The 16181-nt window shown below is 34.8% G+C and overlaps 1 protein-coding gene across 4 annotated transcripts in view; it reads right to left on the bottom strand.

Moving 5' to 3' along the window:
• Positions 1-16181, bottom strand: part of REV3L (REV3 like, DNA directed polymerase zeta catalytic subunit) — a 152785-nt gene that overhangs the window by 133789 nt on the left and 2815 nt on the right. For 2 of the 4 annotated variants that reach the window (XM_019734940.3, XM_019734942.3), the window contains exon 2: positions 8827-8954. The exons of the other annotated variants lie outside the window; for them this stretch is intronic. The gene's annotated coding sequence lies outside the window, so the exon portion shown is untranslated. The remainder of the gene's footprint in view (positions 1-8826; positions 8955-16181) is intronic. 4 annotated transcript variants of the gene reach the window in all.

Genomic DNA, 16181 nt, shown 5'->3' with positions numbered 1-16181 from the left:
TCCCAGAGCTCGCCCCGCCCCACCTGCCCGGTGCTAGAAGCGTAACAGTAGCAGTGTCAGATCAAAAGAACAGAATATTTGCTGTTCTGAGAACTGTGGACCGCAGACACAGATTCGGAGCCCAACTAGTTCCGGCAAAGGGGAGGGAGCTGTGGAAGCAGGACCGGCTGTGGTGGTGGTCGCCGCCATTGCTCTGGGCCACCTCTCACAACTTACCCCGCCCCTGGCCCCACCTATCTGGCAGATCCCTGCAGGAGTAAACAGAGCTGCTGAAACATACCGGCTCTGAATCTGGTGCAGGAAGAGCTTTGGAACTTCAAAAGCTCTCCACATCTGCCCCCATAGAGGCCCCACCCTATGACCCAGGCAGACTGTTCACATGGAGAAGCCTGAATTCCAGGGAATCCCCTCATTGTGTGAGAAGCCAGAATAGTGCAGAGAAAACATAACACTACAGTGTGTGAGACTAAAAGGCTGCAGTCAGAGAGAAAATAAAACATTCTACACCTATTGGAAAACAAAAGAAAGATCTCTATCAACCTGTTGCAGAACCCATTCCTGTAGATGTCTAGGAAGAGAAATAATAAATCAGTAATTGCCATGAATAACCAACGTAACAAGACAGCTCAGGAAGAAAAGGATAAGTCTCCAGAAAATGAACTTAAAGACATGGAAATATGTGACTTAAATAACAGAGAATTCAAGATTGCAGTTCTTAAAAAACTCAACGAGATGCAAGAAAACACAGACAGGCAGTTTAATGTACTCAAAAACACAATCAAAGAACAAAATGAACATTTTACCAAACAATTTTTTTAAAGGAACCAAATAGAATTTCTGGAGATGAAGAACTCAATAAAAGAAATGAAGAATGAAATAGCCAGCTTAGGTAGTAGAGTTGACCAGATGGAGAAAAGAATCAGTGACATCAAAGACAGAAATCTGGAAATGACATGGATGGAAGAAGAAAGAGACTTGAGACTTAAAAGAAATGAAAGAACTCTACAACAACTTTCTGACTCCACCAGAAAGAGCAATATAAGAATAATGGGCATACCAAAAGGAGAAGAAAGAGAGAAGAGAACAGAGAATATATTCAAACAAATTGTTGATGAGAACTTCCCAAACTTGTGGACAGAACTGGATCCTTGAATCCAAGAAGCAAATAGAACACCTAATTACCTCAATCCCAACAGGCCTTCTCCAAGGCACATTGTATTGAAGCTGTCAAAATTAACAACAAAGAAAGAATCCTCAAGGCAGCCAGGAAAAAGAAGACGGTAACCGACAAGGGAAAGCCCATTAGATTATCATCAGATTTTTCAGCAGAAACTCTATAAGCCAAGAGGGAGTGGAATCAAATATTCAAACCATTGAAAGAGAGAAATTATGAGCCAAGAATAATATATCCAACAAAGACACATCCTTTAGATACGAAGGAATAAAGACTTTTCCAGACATACAGAAACTGAGGGAATTTTCTAACACACAACCTGCACTACAAAAAATACTGAAAGAGGCTATTTGACCAGCATAAATAGGGATAATCTGTGGCAACCAAAACATAAAAGGTGGGAGAGTAAAGGCCTGAACCGTAATATGGGAATGGAGAAAGTAAGCGTGCTGAAGAAAATAGAATACTCTAAATATGAAACTTTCTTTTACATAAACTTAATGGTAACCACACACTAAAAATCCAGAACTGAAATATATAATGTAATAAAAGAAGAAACAGAGGGAAACATCATAGAATACCACCACACAGAAATAACAGACAACAATGAAAAGACAAAGAAACAATGGAGACACAGTCTTACCAGAAAACCAAAGATAGAGTGATAGGAAATCCTCATATATCAATAATCACCCTAAATGTAAATGGACTAAAGTCACCAATAAAAAGGCACAGAGTAGCAGATTGGATCAAAAAACTAAACCCAACAAAATATGCTGCCTCCAAGAGGCACATCTCAGCTACAAGGACAAGCATAGACTCAAAGTGAAAGAGTGGAAATTGACACTCCAAGCAAATGGTACACAGAGAAAATCAGGTGTAGTCATACTGATATGAGATGAAACAGACTTCAGGATAAAAAAAAAAGTAACAAGAGACAAAGATGGACATTTCATAATGATAAATGGGAGTATATAATAAGAAGAAATAACAGTCATCAATATTTATGCCCCCAATCAGGGAGCACCAAAATATACCAAGCAAGTACTAACAGAACTAAAGGGAGAAATTGACCAAAACACAATTATAGTAGGGGACCTAAATACATCATTGACAGCTATGGATAGATCATCCAAACAGAAAATAAAGCAATAGCAGCCCTAAATGACACATTAGACGAAGTGGACATAATTGACATGTATAGAGCACTTCATTCTAAAACATCAGACTATACATTCTTTTCTAGTGTACATGGAACATTCTCAAGGATAGACCATATATTGGGACATAAAACTAGCCTCAGAAAATTTAAGAAGATTGAAATCATACCAATCATAGTCTCTGATCACAAGGTTTTGAAATTGGGTATCAACTGCAAAATGAAAGCAGGAAAAGCCACAAATATGTGGAAATTAAACAACATACTTTTAAAGAACGACCTGGTCAAAGAAGAAATAAGAGGAGAGATCAAAAGATACATAGAAACAAATGAGAACGAAAATACATCCTACCAAAATTTTTAGGATGCAGCGAAAGCAGTTTTAAGAGGGAAATTTATACCATTACAGGCCTATCTCAAGAAACAAGAAAAATCCCAGATAAATAACCTCACGTTACACCTTAAATAACTAGAAAAAGAAGAACAAATGAAACCCAAGGTCAGCAGAAGAAAGAAAATAACAAAAATCAGAGTAGAACTAAATGAAATAGAGAAAAAGACAATAGAAAAAAATAATGTGACAAAGAGCTAGTTCTTTGAAAAGATTAATAAAATTGACAAACCCTTGGCTAGACTCACTAAGATAAAAAGAAAAAACACACTAATAAGCAAAATCAGAAATGAAAGAGGGGAAGTCATCACAGATGCCACAGAAATACAAAGGATCATCCAAAATACTATGAAGGACTGTATGCCACCAAATTCAATAACCTAGAAGACATGGACAAGTTCTCAAAAACATATAGCCTTCCTAGGCTGAAACATGAAGAACTGGAAAATCTAAACAGACTGATCACCAGTAAGGAAATTGAATCAGTCATCTGAAACCTTCCCAAAAGCAAAAGTCCAGGACCAGATGGCTTCACTAGTGAATTCTACCAAACCTTCAAAGAGGATCTAATACGTGTCCTACTCAAAATTCTTCCAAAAAACTGAAGAAGAGACAGTACTCCCTAACTCATTTTACGAGGCCAACATTACCCTGATACCAAAACCTGGTAAAGATAACACACACAAAAAAAAAACTACAGACCAGTATCTCTGATGAACACAGATGCAAGAATCCTAAACAAAATTCTAGCAAATCGAATGCAACAATGTATTAAAAAGATTATTCATCACGACCAAGTGGGGTTCATTCCAGGGAACAAGGATGGTTCAACATCCGCAAATCCATCAATGTGATACATTACATGGACAAAATAAAGGACAAAAATCATATGATTATATCAATTGATGCAGAAAAAGCATTTGACAAGATACAACATCCATTTATGATTAAAACACTTAACAAGACAAATAATAACAAGTGTTGGAGAGGCTGTGGAGAAAAAGGAACCCTCATACACTGTTGGTGGGAATGCAGACTGGTGCAGCTGCTATGGAAGGCAGTGTGGAGGTTCCTCAAAAATTAATAATAGAATTACCATATGACCCAGCAATCCCTCTCTTGGGTATCTACCAAAAAAACCTGAAAACACTTATCCATAAAGATATATGTGCTCCGATGTTCACTGCAGCTTTATTCACAGTGGCCAAGACATGGAAACAGCCAAAGTGTCCTTCGATAGATGATGGGATAAAGATGTGGTATAGATACACAATGGAATACTACTCTGTCATAGGAAAAGATGAAATAGTGCCATTTGTGACAACACGGATGGATCTTGAGATTATTATGCTAAGCGAAGTAAGTCAGACAGAAAAACTCAAAAAGCGTATGATTTCACTGATGTGTGGGATAAAAAACTGAAAGCAACAAAGGAACAAGACAAAGAAACAAAACTCACAGGCACAGACAATAGTTTAGTATTTACCAGAGGGTAAGGGGGTAAGAGGGTGGTAGAAGAGGGTAAACAGGGTCAAATATATGGTGATGAAAGGAAAACTGACTCTGGGTGGTGAATATACAATATGATATATAGATGATGTGTTACAGAACTGTACACTTGAAATCTATGTAATTTTACTAACCACTGTCACCCCAATAAATTTTAATTAAAAAAACAAAACAGGAATAATAATTTTGACATGGGACAAGTAGGATTCAAGAAAAGAATTAATGGGTCTCTAGATTGATGAAAGATACCTATGGTGATATTCAAATGTAGTCAGTGAACTATTAGGGTGGTGCAAAAGTAATTGCGGTTTTTGCAATTATTTTTAACCTTTTAAATCACAATTACTTTTGCACCAACCTAATAGCTGTAATAGGTCTGCAACTAGACAAGTATAAAACTTGAAAGTATTTAGAAAGTCTTATAGCAATCTGACTGGAGAAAACTATACCTGTTTAATATAATAATAAAAAAGGGAACTTATATTTCGCTTATTGGTTTTCTTGTTTCATTTTTCTAGTAATTACTTTTAATGTATTTTAAAGAAGTATCAGACAAAAATTGATTCTTCACCACAAATAGTTTGAAGAACACCTCAATAACTTTGAAAAATTAAAACTATGTAAAGTATGGCAAAAACTATTATTTCAACCATTCCCTTCTTAAATCACTTAAGGATTCCTGGTTGTTTTCTTTCTTTTTTTTCTTTTTTTGATGCTGACAGGTAAAATTACATATGAAGAAAGGGTCTGTCAATTTTAAAGACTTCTGAGAAGTACATTAAATTACTCAAAACATTCTAATCTGTCCAAGCATCACAATTTTCTGATCTCTTTTTTTCAGAGAAGTCGAAGTGTTTCATCATGTCAAATGCTGTACAGATCACAGATGCCTCTGCTACCCTCTTCCTAGCTCACTACCATCTTACTATGTTTTATAGAATATTACTGGGGCAGTGGGTAGCATTATTGCTTTCTAAAACATTGCTTTCTCTTTCTCTTTCTTCTATGGGGCTCACTGGGTAAATAAAGACTAGCCTAATCTAGCCACCCTAATATAGCTACACGGTTGATTAGGTAAAGGCTGGCTGAATCGGTAGAGGGTTATAGATGAGTTAGAGCATTTCTGGAGCCACTACCACTATATGTGTTGTATGACGCAAAGCAGCATTATTAACAATTTATTCTAAGTGACAAAGTATTTTCCACAGTCCTCCAAAGGATGATGCTACTTCTTGGACTGTGTCAAAAGGAGTGGTCTCATGACAGAACTAAACCTAGAAGAGAAAAAAGTAAATCAAAGATAGTATCCCTTGGAAACTGTTCCTTTTAAGCCACAGAGTTTTAAAAGGTAAATTCTCTAAATAAGACGTGATAAAGTCAGGATCTTTTTCTTCCATTCCCATGCCTAATATTTAAATCTAACTTCAACTAACCGTGATCTGAAAGCCTCATTTAAGATATAAAGGCTCTTTGTAATGTAAGTTTTTTAAATAAAAGGTATTTACCATAAGAATAAACAAAATGGGGAAAAATGTTGCAACTCAATTCACAGAGCCAGACCAATTTTTCTAATATATGAAGAGCTCCTTGGAATTAATAAGCAAAAGACCAAGATTGGCAATAGGAAAATGGGTTAAAGTAGTACAGTGAAAAGAAAACACAAATGACTTTCAAGCATATGAAAACACTCATTCTCACTTACAATATATAAGAAATGCAAATTAAAACTACACTGAGACCCACGTTTTTATCTGTTAAACTGGCAAAGGTCAAAAAATATAAGAATATAATCTTGATGCAGACATGAAAAAAGTCTCATTGCTGGTGGGAGTACAGATCAAAACAACCTTGTATTAGTTTTTCTCACTTGTTGAAATCCTTATAAGACATTTTAAAAATGTAGAACACAAGAGATACTCAACCTGGTATGGGCTGTTGGTCATTTTTAAAAAACTGGTATAACTTTCTGCTTTTATAGAATTCTGTCCATATAACAACGCAGGTAGGTAGGCAAGTTTAAGAAACTTGGGTAATGAACACAGCAGTCTTGCTCCATCTGCTGCTCACTTCATATCTTACTGTGCACTTAGTGGGTGCTCAGCAGATATTTGTTGAGTTTATGGGGCCAGGAATGACGCTCAAGGATGATGAGAATGGAATAAAACGAGAACAGCAAATTAACTAAATTTACCTGAATTGTTGAATAAATTGCTTACATAAACACTATACTTTTTCAAGATCAGGGCACCATCACAATGACAAATGTTTTCCTGAAAAATGAATCAGCCAGCAACAATGGTATAGTAAATTGCTGCAATAATAACCCCATAATGAGTCAAACACTCAGGAAACCCCTCCCACTCTGACTCTGGGAGGGGCCATGTGACTTGCTTGGGCCCGTAGTACAACAAAAAATACATGGTGCTTGCCTTCACTTGCTGCTCCTGTAAACCCTACTACTGCCTCCAGATGAAGGACAGCCTGCTAAAGACACATGGCCCACCACTGCCCCCGCCAACAGCCAGTACCAATATCCAGACATATGAGTGAAGCCATGGTAGACGAATTAGCTTCCAGCTGACTGCAGCCACAAAAGCCAACCCAGCAGAAGCAGAGCTTAACTGAGCCAAGCCCAGAATCATGAGTAACAAATGGTTATTGTTTTACACCACTAAGTTTTGGAGACATTTGTTATATAAAAACTGATACAAGTGGGGGAGGGGAATAGAATTAGTGGTCAAGGAAAATTTTTGCTTTACCTGTTTGTTTTTCAAATTTCACAATGAGAATATATTCGTATAGTAGTCTAAACTAATTAAAATATTTTATATCAAACTGATATTACAGTAAAGTCCTACTATCATCTTATAAACACATATACATAAAACGAAATAATTTAGTCCAAATGGGAACATGAATTTGAGAGGAGACATTAATATTGCTCAGAAAAAAATGGGTCAGTACAGAGTACCATGGTATATCATCTCCAAAAAAAGTAGTAAGAATACATTCATGGTCATTGTCACATCTCAATAATGGCTACTATCAAATTCTGGAAGTGTTAAGAGACATATACACTTCATATTGCTCCTCTGCTTCTTCTGTTTAGGCAGGTAATGACCTAATGCTGAATAACTTTGGGCAAAAGTAAATTAACCTCTCATGCCTTATTTCCTCAACTGTAAAATGGGGATAATAGTACCTATTTTATAGAGTTGTTATGATGATTAAATCACTTAGAAGAGGGCACATAGTAAGGGCTCAATAAATGGTTTACCACCTCTGTTAGTAAAATGATGTAAAATTAAGGTCTTTTAACTAACTTGTGGCTTCTATTTTAAAAATCACATCAACCAAGGTGTGATCCATCAAAATTAATTTGAAAATCTTTCTAATGACTACATGAAAAAAAATGGAAAGACACAGTTACCAAAAAACAACACAAATTAATACCTGGAAATATATGTAGAAAAAACATGGTGAAGAGAACTGAAACTCCAGGCAATAATGAATTCATTTGGTCCGCATCACACAATCCTAAATAGGTTTAAAAACCACTAGCTTCAATTTTTGTGCATGTTACGAATTCACAAAAGGCAAAAACAATAAGAGAGCAATTAATCCTACTGTTATCTTTACTGTGACCTCTGGTGCACACACTTTCAACACGTTCTACCATCATGTAAAATAAAAAGGGAGGGAGAATACTGAAAGCTTTGGAAAATAAGGCTCTTTCACAAGAAATTACACTCAACCTAATCTGCAGCACTGAAAAACTATAGTTACTCCTTGATCAATGGTTTAGCACTGCCCTTTTGCAAGGCAAGATTGGTCTGGACACTTTTGTGTCTCTATATACACACATCAACAGTTTAAAAAGAAAACTCGGGCCTGGGTGAGATACTTACAAAAAATTGTCAATTTTTTTAAAAAGTTTTTTAAACAGGTAATTACATAGCCTATAAAGGCATGTGTGTCAGTGGCCAACTGTAAAACGTCTTTGTACCACAATGTGCAGGTATTTTAGTTTGTCCTATTGTGAGGAATGAATAAATGCTACAAAAATTCAATTTTTCATTTTAATTTTATAATGCTTACTATATACAGAAGTAATGTGGCAGAGTCTGGCATTGGGTAAAGTAACACTTATGTTACTGTAGTATATCAAACATTTACTGGGAATTGTGTTTAATCATTATAATCCAATGAGGTAGAAATTTACTCATTTTACAGAGGAGGAAATTAAGGCTCAGAGAAGTAAAATAACTTGCCCAGTGTCACTCAGCAATAGACAGCAGTGTGGAGAGTATTGAGGGGTACAGGAGGCACGTGAGGGTAGTGCCATGGGAGTTAGTCCTACAGACAAACACAACACTTCGTGTATTAAAGCCCTTTATCAGTAATGTGAAGGGCGCTATGGGAAACCAAAGGGGTCATCTTTTTTTAGGAACGGGCAAAGGAGTCACAGAAGGCTTTCAAGAGGTTGATATCTCAGTTGTCACTTTAAGGATGAGTAGGATTTATCAACTTCAATGCCAAGGCTCACCCCCACCCCCCTCGTCCCCAATATATTAACCAAAATAAATTACTTACTTGAAATTGAGAAAAACAATTTTGAGAGAAATCTTCCTCAGATATATTATTCCATAGTTTTAAAACAAATAATATGATGACAGTTTAATTTTTAAGTTGCTTTTATGTGGCTTGTCTTGGTTTTTATTCTGAAATGAAATTTAGATTAGTCATTTTCTTGTTCTGAGAAACTAGGAGTATGCGAACATGTTTTAACTTCACATTTTTTCACATATCAACATGTATTCTTACAAAGTCTTTCATTTCATCATTTCAAACAAAACCTAATTTAATATATAAATCACTTTGAAGTGTAAATATATATGCAGAATAAGATATTTTTTAATTCTGGTTATACTTCCTTGGTATATGTAATAAATGGAAGAAAAATAGAAAACTCTTGGTATACTGTTATATATTACACAAGCATTTTTGAGGTAACACGCTTTCTTTTGTTTTTTGAATCATTTATATAATAAATGCTCTTGCAACCCCAAAAAATTTAAAAACTGCCCCGAAGGAAAATTGACCTCAAATTCTTAGTATTTCCCACAACTATCATCTAAAAAGAAAACAGAATTGGACAAAAAAGAAAAACCCTAAATTTTCCAATGACAATTATGACCCTTTTTTCTCAGAATTTACTTTGCTAGGCGTATATTCAATTTCTGCTGCAGAAAACAGTCCAGTTTGCCAGTACTAATTAAGCAACAAAACATTTTTCATTAAAAATATTAAATGTTTAAAAATCTAGAGAACTGGAAGAAACACAGATCATCATCTAGAAAACTTAAAGGAATGACCCCCCACCACCCCCACCCCCAAAACATAACAAAACACCACCCATACACCAAAAGGTTAAATAGACTGTTATTAAGAGGATTTTACTTATAATTCTTTTATTGTCTCAAAAATGCATCCATGTTATTGTTGGACAGTAGAGTTTGTTGTTTTTTTAACCGCCTAAGACACCTACTCCTGCCTTATGTTATCTTACCTGGAAACTATAAGTTAACACAATTTTACCCAAAGTTTACTGTACCTTAACTCCTATTATTTTCTCTCTTATTTAGTATTACTGTGGTATTAAAATGGCAGCCAGGTACCAAAGTGACATATACCATACCTTATCTTATATTTTAATAAGTGTCTAAGTATTTCTTTAAAATATGTGGGGTAATGGTAACATATTTTGAAACCTATTTAATCTCAACCTACTTAAACATGAATCATTTTTCACTCATATTTTTAATTGAACAAATTCTAATCCAATCAATAGCAAGACAAGAGAAAATGTAATTATAGCACCAGAGGAACTTGAAAGGTCTCCTGATACAGTCCCTTTTTCTTTGGAAAAATTTATACATACAATTCTAGTATCAATTTTTGTTTTTATCTCTCCCAAATTCCTCTTGCTATAATCTAACCTTTATTATTATTTTTTAAAGGAGATAGCTACAATAATCATAAAACAAATCCTACTATTACCTATTGTATAGGAAGATCTTAAGCGCTATTGGACACTGTAGGCCCTCAAAGATTTCTAAGCTCCGTACATGCAATTTCTAAAATAATCCTCTAAAGTTCCGTATGTTCGTCTTTCAGTTATATCAATGCCTTCCTCCAATTTTCCCTCAGGTTTGGGAGGCCTGTGTGAGGCAGTGCAAGCTGAAAGTTAGGATCCCCAGTTTTCAGACCCAGCCCCACAGCAACCAACTATAGGGCACTGGGCTAATCTGTGAGGTTACGTTATCTAGATTTCAATTTTCTTTACATAAAATGAGAGGATTTGACCAGAACACTGTTTCTTAACCTTTTTCACACTGTAAATAATATTTGTTCAGCACACTAGCCAACAGGAGGGCATCTGGAGGCATTGACATAGTGGTTGGTGAAAATTTTTTTACATTTTCTTTATATAATTATAGGAAAAAAAACTAAAGTTTGTAATAATATAAATGAATTTCAAATCCAACCTTTTCCACATCAGGAACAATATCACAAAATAATACTGCTTCATTTTTGCAGAGCGCACATGCACCATTAGGCAGTCACCTCGCAGCAAGCTAAATGGCACAACAGACACACGTCGCTAGGGGGATCCAATACAGGAGAACACAGAGATGCAGGCCAAGAGCCGGGCACCCCCTGGGCTACATCCCTGCTATACAAGATTCACTGATGTCCTCTCATCATCAGTGGGCTGCGCGAAGCGCTGGGTGACATGCTCCTCGGGCACCGGAACACAGACTCCAGTAGTAACTCCAAAGTAGATTCCAAGAAGTAAAGTACTTTTTAAAATGCATTTGAAACGCTAAAAGGAGCAGTAACTGCTAGTTGTTGCTCACCATGCTGTCTGCTAACAAGAACCCCACAACAGCCTTCCTTCTGGCCCCACTCCATTAGAGTCACCCTCCAGCAAGACATCTAACATCAACTGGAAGCTCGGAATTAGAAGACCGATAGCAAAACCGAAAATTAAACAGTAAAGCAGTAACCATGTAACAATTGTTTACAACTACCACTGCCTTTTATTTTCGTTCTTCCTTACCAGTTCCTGCAAACACAACATAGCTTAAAAAATTAAGCTAGAATAACTATTGTGGTAAAGAATGTTCAAAAATTACCAAACAGTATACTAAAAATAATTTAGTCTCCCACCTTTGTCCTCTAGGCCACCAGTTCCCCTCACTATTACCAAACTCTCATGTACCCTTCCAGAAAAAAATAAAAAAAATAAAATAAAATAAAATAAATATATATATATATAAAATATATATATTTATATGTAAATATATACACTACATACATTTTTTAAATCACACAAATGGCAACATATTATACATGGAGTCTTGTGTCTGGCTTTTTTTCTCTTAATGTATCTTTAGAGATGGCATCATGGCATCAGTGTTGCCTCATCATTTTTTTAGGAATACTGCCTAGTATTCCATTGAACAGATATACCATCATTTACTTACCCACTCCAATACTGATTTATGTTTAGGTTGTTTCCAATCTTTTGCAATAATAAATAATGCTGCCGCAAATATTCTTACATGTTCATTTGACACACATATAAAATCTTTTAGAGGATAAAATTCTTGAATGAAATTGCTAGTTCAAAATATATGTACATTTTTAATTTTGAAAATGATTTCCAAATTGCTTTTCATAGAAAATGAACACTTTACAAGTATATTCCCACCAGCAATGTATGAGAATGACCATTACCACTATTTACCACCCTCCCCAAGTTATACTATGTGATAAGTAATAAATGGTATGCTGTAGCTTTAATTTACATCTTCATTATAAATAAAATTGCACATCTTTTTATATGAATTCTCTTTGCTTATTTTTTCTACTGGACTATTTTCTAGGAGCTCTTTGTATATTAGAGGAAATTAATCCTCTGTGAAAAGTGTACATATAAGATTTCTCCTTTAACTTTGTTTATAGTTTTTTTCCTCTATACAGAATTTTATTTGTATGTTGTAAAATTAAGCAATCTGGCTTTGGTTCTGTTTCATACTTTGAAAGGCCTTCACCATTCCTAGACTATATTAGAATAATTATCTTACCTTTTTTGCTTGTTTGTTTTCTTATTTAAATCTTCTGACACATTTGGAAGCCAACTTTTATTTTTCCAGATGACTAAACTGACCATCTCAACATTGTTTAATAATTCTTCTTTTCCCTACTAATAAGTAACGGCAGTAGCACCCATTATCATATACTAAGTTCTTATATATATCTGAGTCCATTTCTGGTCTCTGCTCTGTTTTGTTGCTGTCATGTGCCAAAACCACACTACTTTTCAAAACATTTTAAAATTAAAATCAGTTTACATACAAATGGGTATAATAAAACCAGAAATTACTGGCTTGCTTTAATATAAGAATCATTTTGCAGTTCCTGAATTGAATTTATATAATCAAGTTCAATACCATCATCACGCAATTATTCATTTTGGTTGATACTTATTTTGGAGCTCAAGATGAACCTCAAGTCTTTTTACTGTATTTCTGAGCCATATCTAGAAAGCCGATTGTTCCTTAACTTTTTACATGGTGAGTTTTTGTTTTTTTTTCAAATTATAAAATCAATATATGTTCTCTGTAGAAAATCTGAAAAATACAAAACACACCTGTCAGAGATAAACAACCTTTATATTTTGGTATATTTTTCTGTATATTTAATAAATGACTATTTTATAAACTGATTTTTTTCACATAATATATTGACAGCATTTTCCCATATTTAATATTCTTCTAAAATATCATTTTAATGATATCAATTTTACTATGTGAATATGCCCAACTTATGTAACCATTTCCCAGTTGTTGGACATTTGGGGTTGTTCTCTGTGATGACTATCATCTGTTGATTCATTCTTGCAACACACGTTTATGTTTCAAGCACTACAGTAAGTACTGGCTCTATAATGGTGAGCAAAAATGAACATAACCAGCATTTATGGAGGTTATTGGGAAAAACAAATGTTAATCTCCAACATACATAAAATAACAATGATAGCAAGTGTTATGAAGGAGAGTTTATGGAGTTTTCAGAGTCTATGATAGGGAAGGCTTCCCTGAGGAAAGATAAATCAAAGTTCAGGTGAAGAAAAAGGCAAAACATTCTAGGCAGAGGGAACAGCAGGTACAAAGGCCTCATTGTGGGAGGGAGCATGGCAAGAATAAGGGACTGAAATAAGGCCAATATGGCTGGAACACAGAGCAAGGCAAGAAGAACACGGCTCAAGCCATGACTAGACAGAAAGGTAGGGGCCAGACTATGCAAGACCTTGTAAGACATGTAGATGCCACCACATAAGACATGTAGCTTTGTCCTTATCCTAAATGCAATGGAAAGCTACTGAAGCATATCAAGTGGTAGGGTGATATAATTTGGTTTGTATTTGAAAAGATCCCTCTCATTACAGTGTAGAAAACAGATTAGAAGGGAACAAAGTGGCTTGGGGTAGGCCAAGATTAGGAGGCTACTGTTGCAAATGTATCAAAAAATGCTAGTAGTTTAGACTAGGGTGGTGATGATTAATGAAAAGAAGTAGATGGATTCAAAAGATAATCAGATTTTGCCAAAAGATTTACATTCATAGATTAAAATCCCTAAAACTGGAATTATTGGGTCAAAAAAGAACATTTTAAGGACTCTGATAATGCATTGCCAAGCTGCCCTGCCAAGAGCAGTTTTCTTTTCTTTTGTGAATTACCTTGTATCTGTTCCTCTATCAGAATTTTAAAATTCTTTTAAAATTCCTTTAAAATGACTTAATCCATACTTCCTTCATGAAGCCTTCCCTGGCTCCCCTTTTCACCACCTAGGTGGTCACTGAACATGTCCTTTGAGGCCTGGCTCTTACACACATTTCTATTATACTTAATTCAAACTACGTTTGACTTATGTTTATACGTCTATCATCCCTACCACACTGGGAGTTTCTGGAAGGTAAAAAATTCTTCGTAACGACCGCACCTAAACAACAGCTCATTATTGCATAGAAAGTTCTCATTAAGTGTTCACTGAATGAATGGAATCACATATTACCAGATTCTACTGTGTCCACAGATTTAAAAGGGCTCCAGCTTAAGCTTCTGATTTACTGACTATCATTTTAAATCAAATATAATACAGAAAGCTAAAAAAATTTTCTACCCAGAACTTCAAATACCTACTAAAGTGATTAACTCCGTTCATGGTAGATCACTAAATCTCAGTAGTGCTCCTGAAAAATCTAATTATATCAAATAGGTATTATGTAATGTTAAAATATTTTTAATGGTTTAACAAAAAAGGATATGAACAAACAAGACTTTTATTAGAGAAATTATTTGTAATCTGAGTTGTTAAATGTCTTCAAAATTATACTCATCTCAAACTTATTTAATAACCCACAAATTTACCAAAAAAGGTTAAGCAACTACATAATTTTATAAAGCGTTTCAGAATTCTCAATTTCTTATGTGGAAATATGCGATTTCATGTTTTACAGTTAGTATCTAGAACAGCCTACTAAAATTTTCACTAGCTGGAGAGAGAGAGGGGACTGGCAGAGTTCCCTACCGTAATCTTAAAGACAAGCAGCTCCCTCTATAGTCTGTTTGGCCTACTTTGTTTAATTACTCGCTTTGTGAACATCTCACTCACACTCTTCTATTTACTCCTACTCTGCATCTCAGCAGGGAAGCTTTTTGAAAGGGTAATTCTGTTTAACCTGGTGCTGAGAAAACTGAGAGAGCCATCTAAGCTCTCACAAAGTGAGTTACATCAAGCAACTAAGCAAGAGTTGGGATGTGGAAACTTGATAGTTTCCCAGATCCACCTGAATCAGGTCCTCAGGATGAAGGTTTAGGATTTTATTTGAAGTGAATTCCCAGAGCAGTCACACCCATTTTCCAATTTAAGTGAAAAAACAAACAAACAAACAAAAAAAACCCGACTGTCCTATACTTAGTAATTACCTTATTTTCCCTCCATTAAAACAAGTTACCAAAATGTTATTATATCGCTCAATACATTGTTATGTCAAAACAATGTTCAAGACATTTTAAAAAAGGAGTTAAAGCAGAAGAGGTTTTCCGTTTTTTTTTTTAAAAAAATTCCATCACACACATGTAGAAAATTTTACTGATTCTCTCAGAAATCAATATCCTCAGTCAACAAGGAATTACATCAGTCAGTCAGGATTTACCATACAAATTGAATATGCCAATTTTTTTATACCTTTTCAAATTTCACCAAGTTAAGATATGAGAGCTTTTAAAACTAAGACAATTTATTTCTTAAATTACTCAAGATATGCCCTCAAAACACAGTACAATCAGAAGTCAACTGGACTGTTTTCTAAAGCAGAAAAGTACTTTTCACGCAATAACAGAAAAACTGAACTAGTAAAAATGTAATAAACCAATCAGTTCAGAATTTATAATATAAATCTGAAGTGACCACTTTTGGGGGGAGAAAATTTCTTCTGCTGCTATTTTTCAGAATCTCATTTGTAAAGCAAACAGTTTTAAAACATCTTTTCTCCAAACCAAGATAAAGAATTAAGACTTCCAAAATTAATTACTATATATGAAAGACTTAAGTTTATGGTACTTTATTATCATGTGTTACAATTTTTCATTAATTTATTTTACTAATTAGTAAATCTATAAACATAGTTTGTACTTTCAAACAGTAAGTCTGTTTTCATTAAATTCTAGCATTCATACTTTTACTAAGCCAGATTGACCTCTAATTTACATTAATTATTTTCAAGTTTTATTGGGTGGACTGGAGTAGTTTTCTTTGGTGAGAGAATTCAGAAGCAAATAATTGTCCAGTTTTTGTTTATGATTAATTAACACTAA

This window comes from Rhinolophus sinicus, chromosome 2 (genome assembly GCF_057876585.1).
Source record: "Rhinolophus sinicus isolate RSI-liver-muscle chromosome 2, RSI-T2T, whole genome shotgun sequence".
Lineage (NCBI taxonomy): Eukaryota > Metazoa > Chordata > Mammalia > Chiroptera > Rhinolophidae > Rhinolophus > Rhinolophus sinicus.
This window is presented reverse-complemented; position numbering and strand designations above follow the sequence as displayed.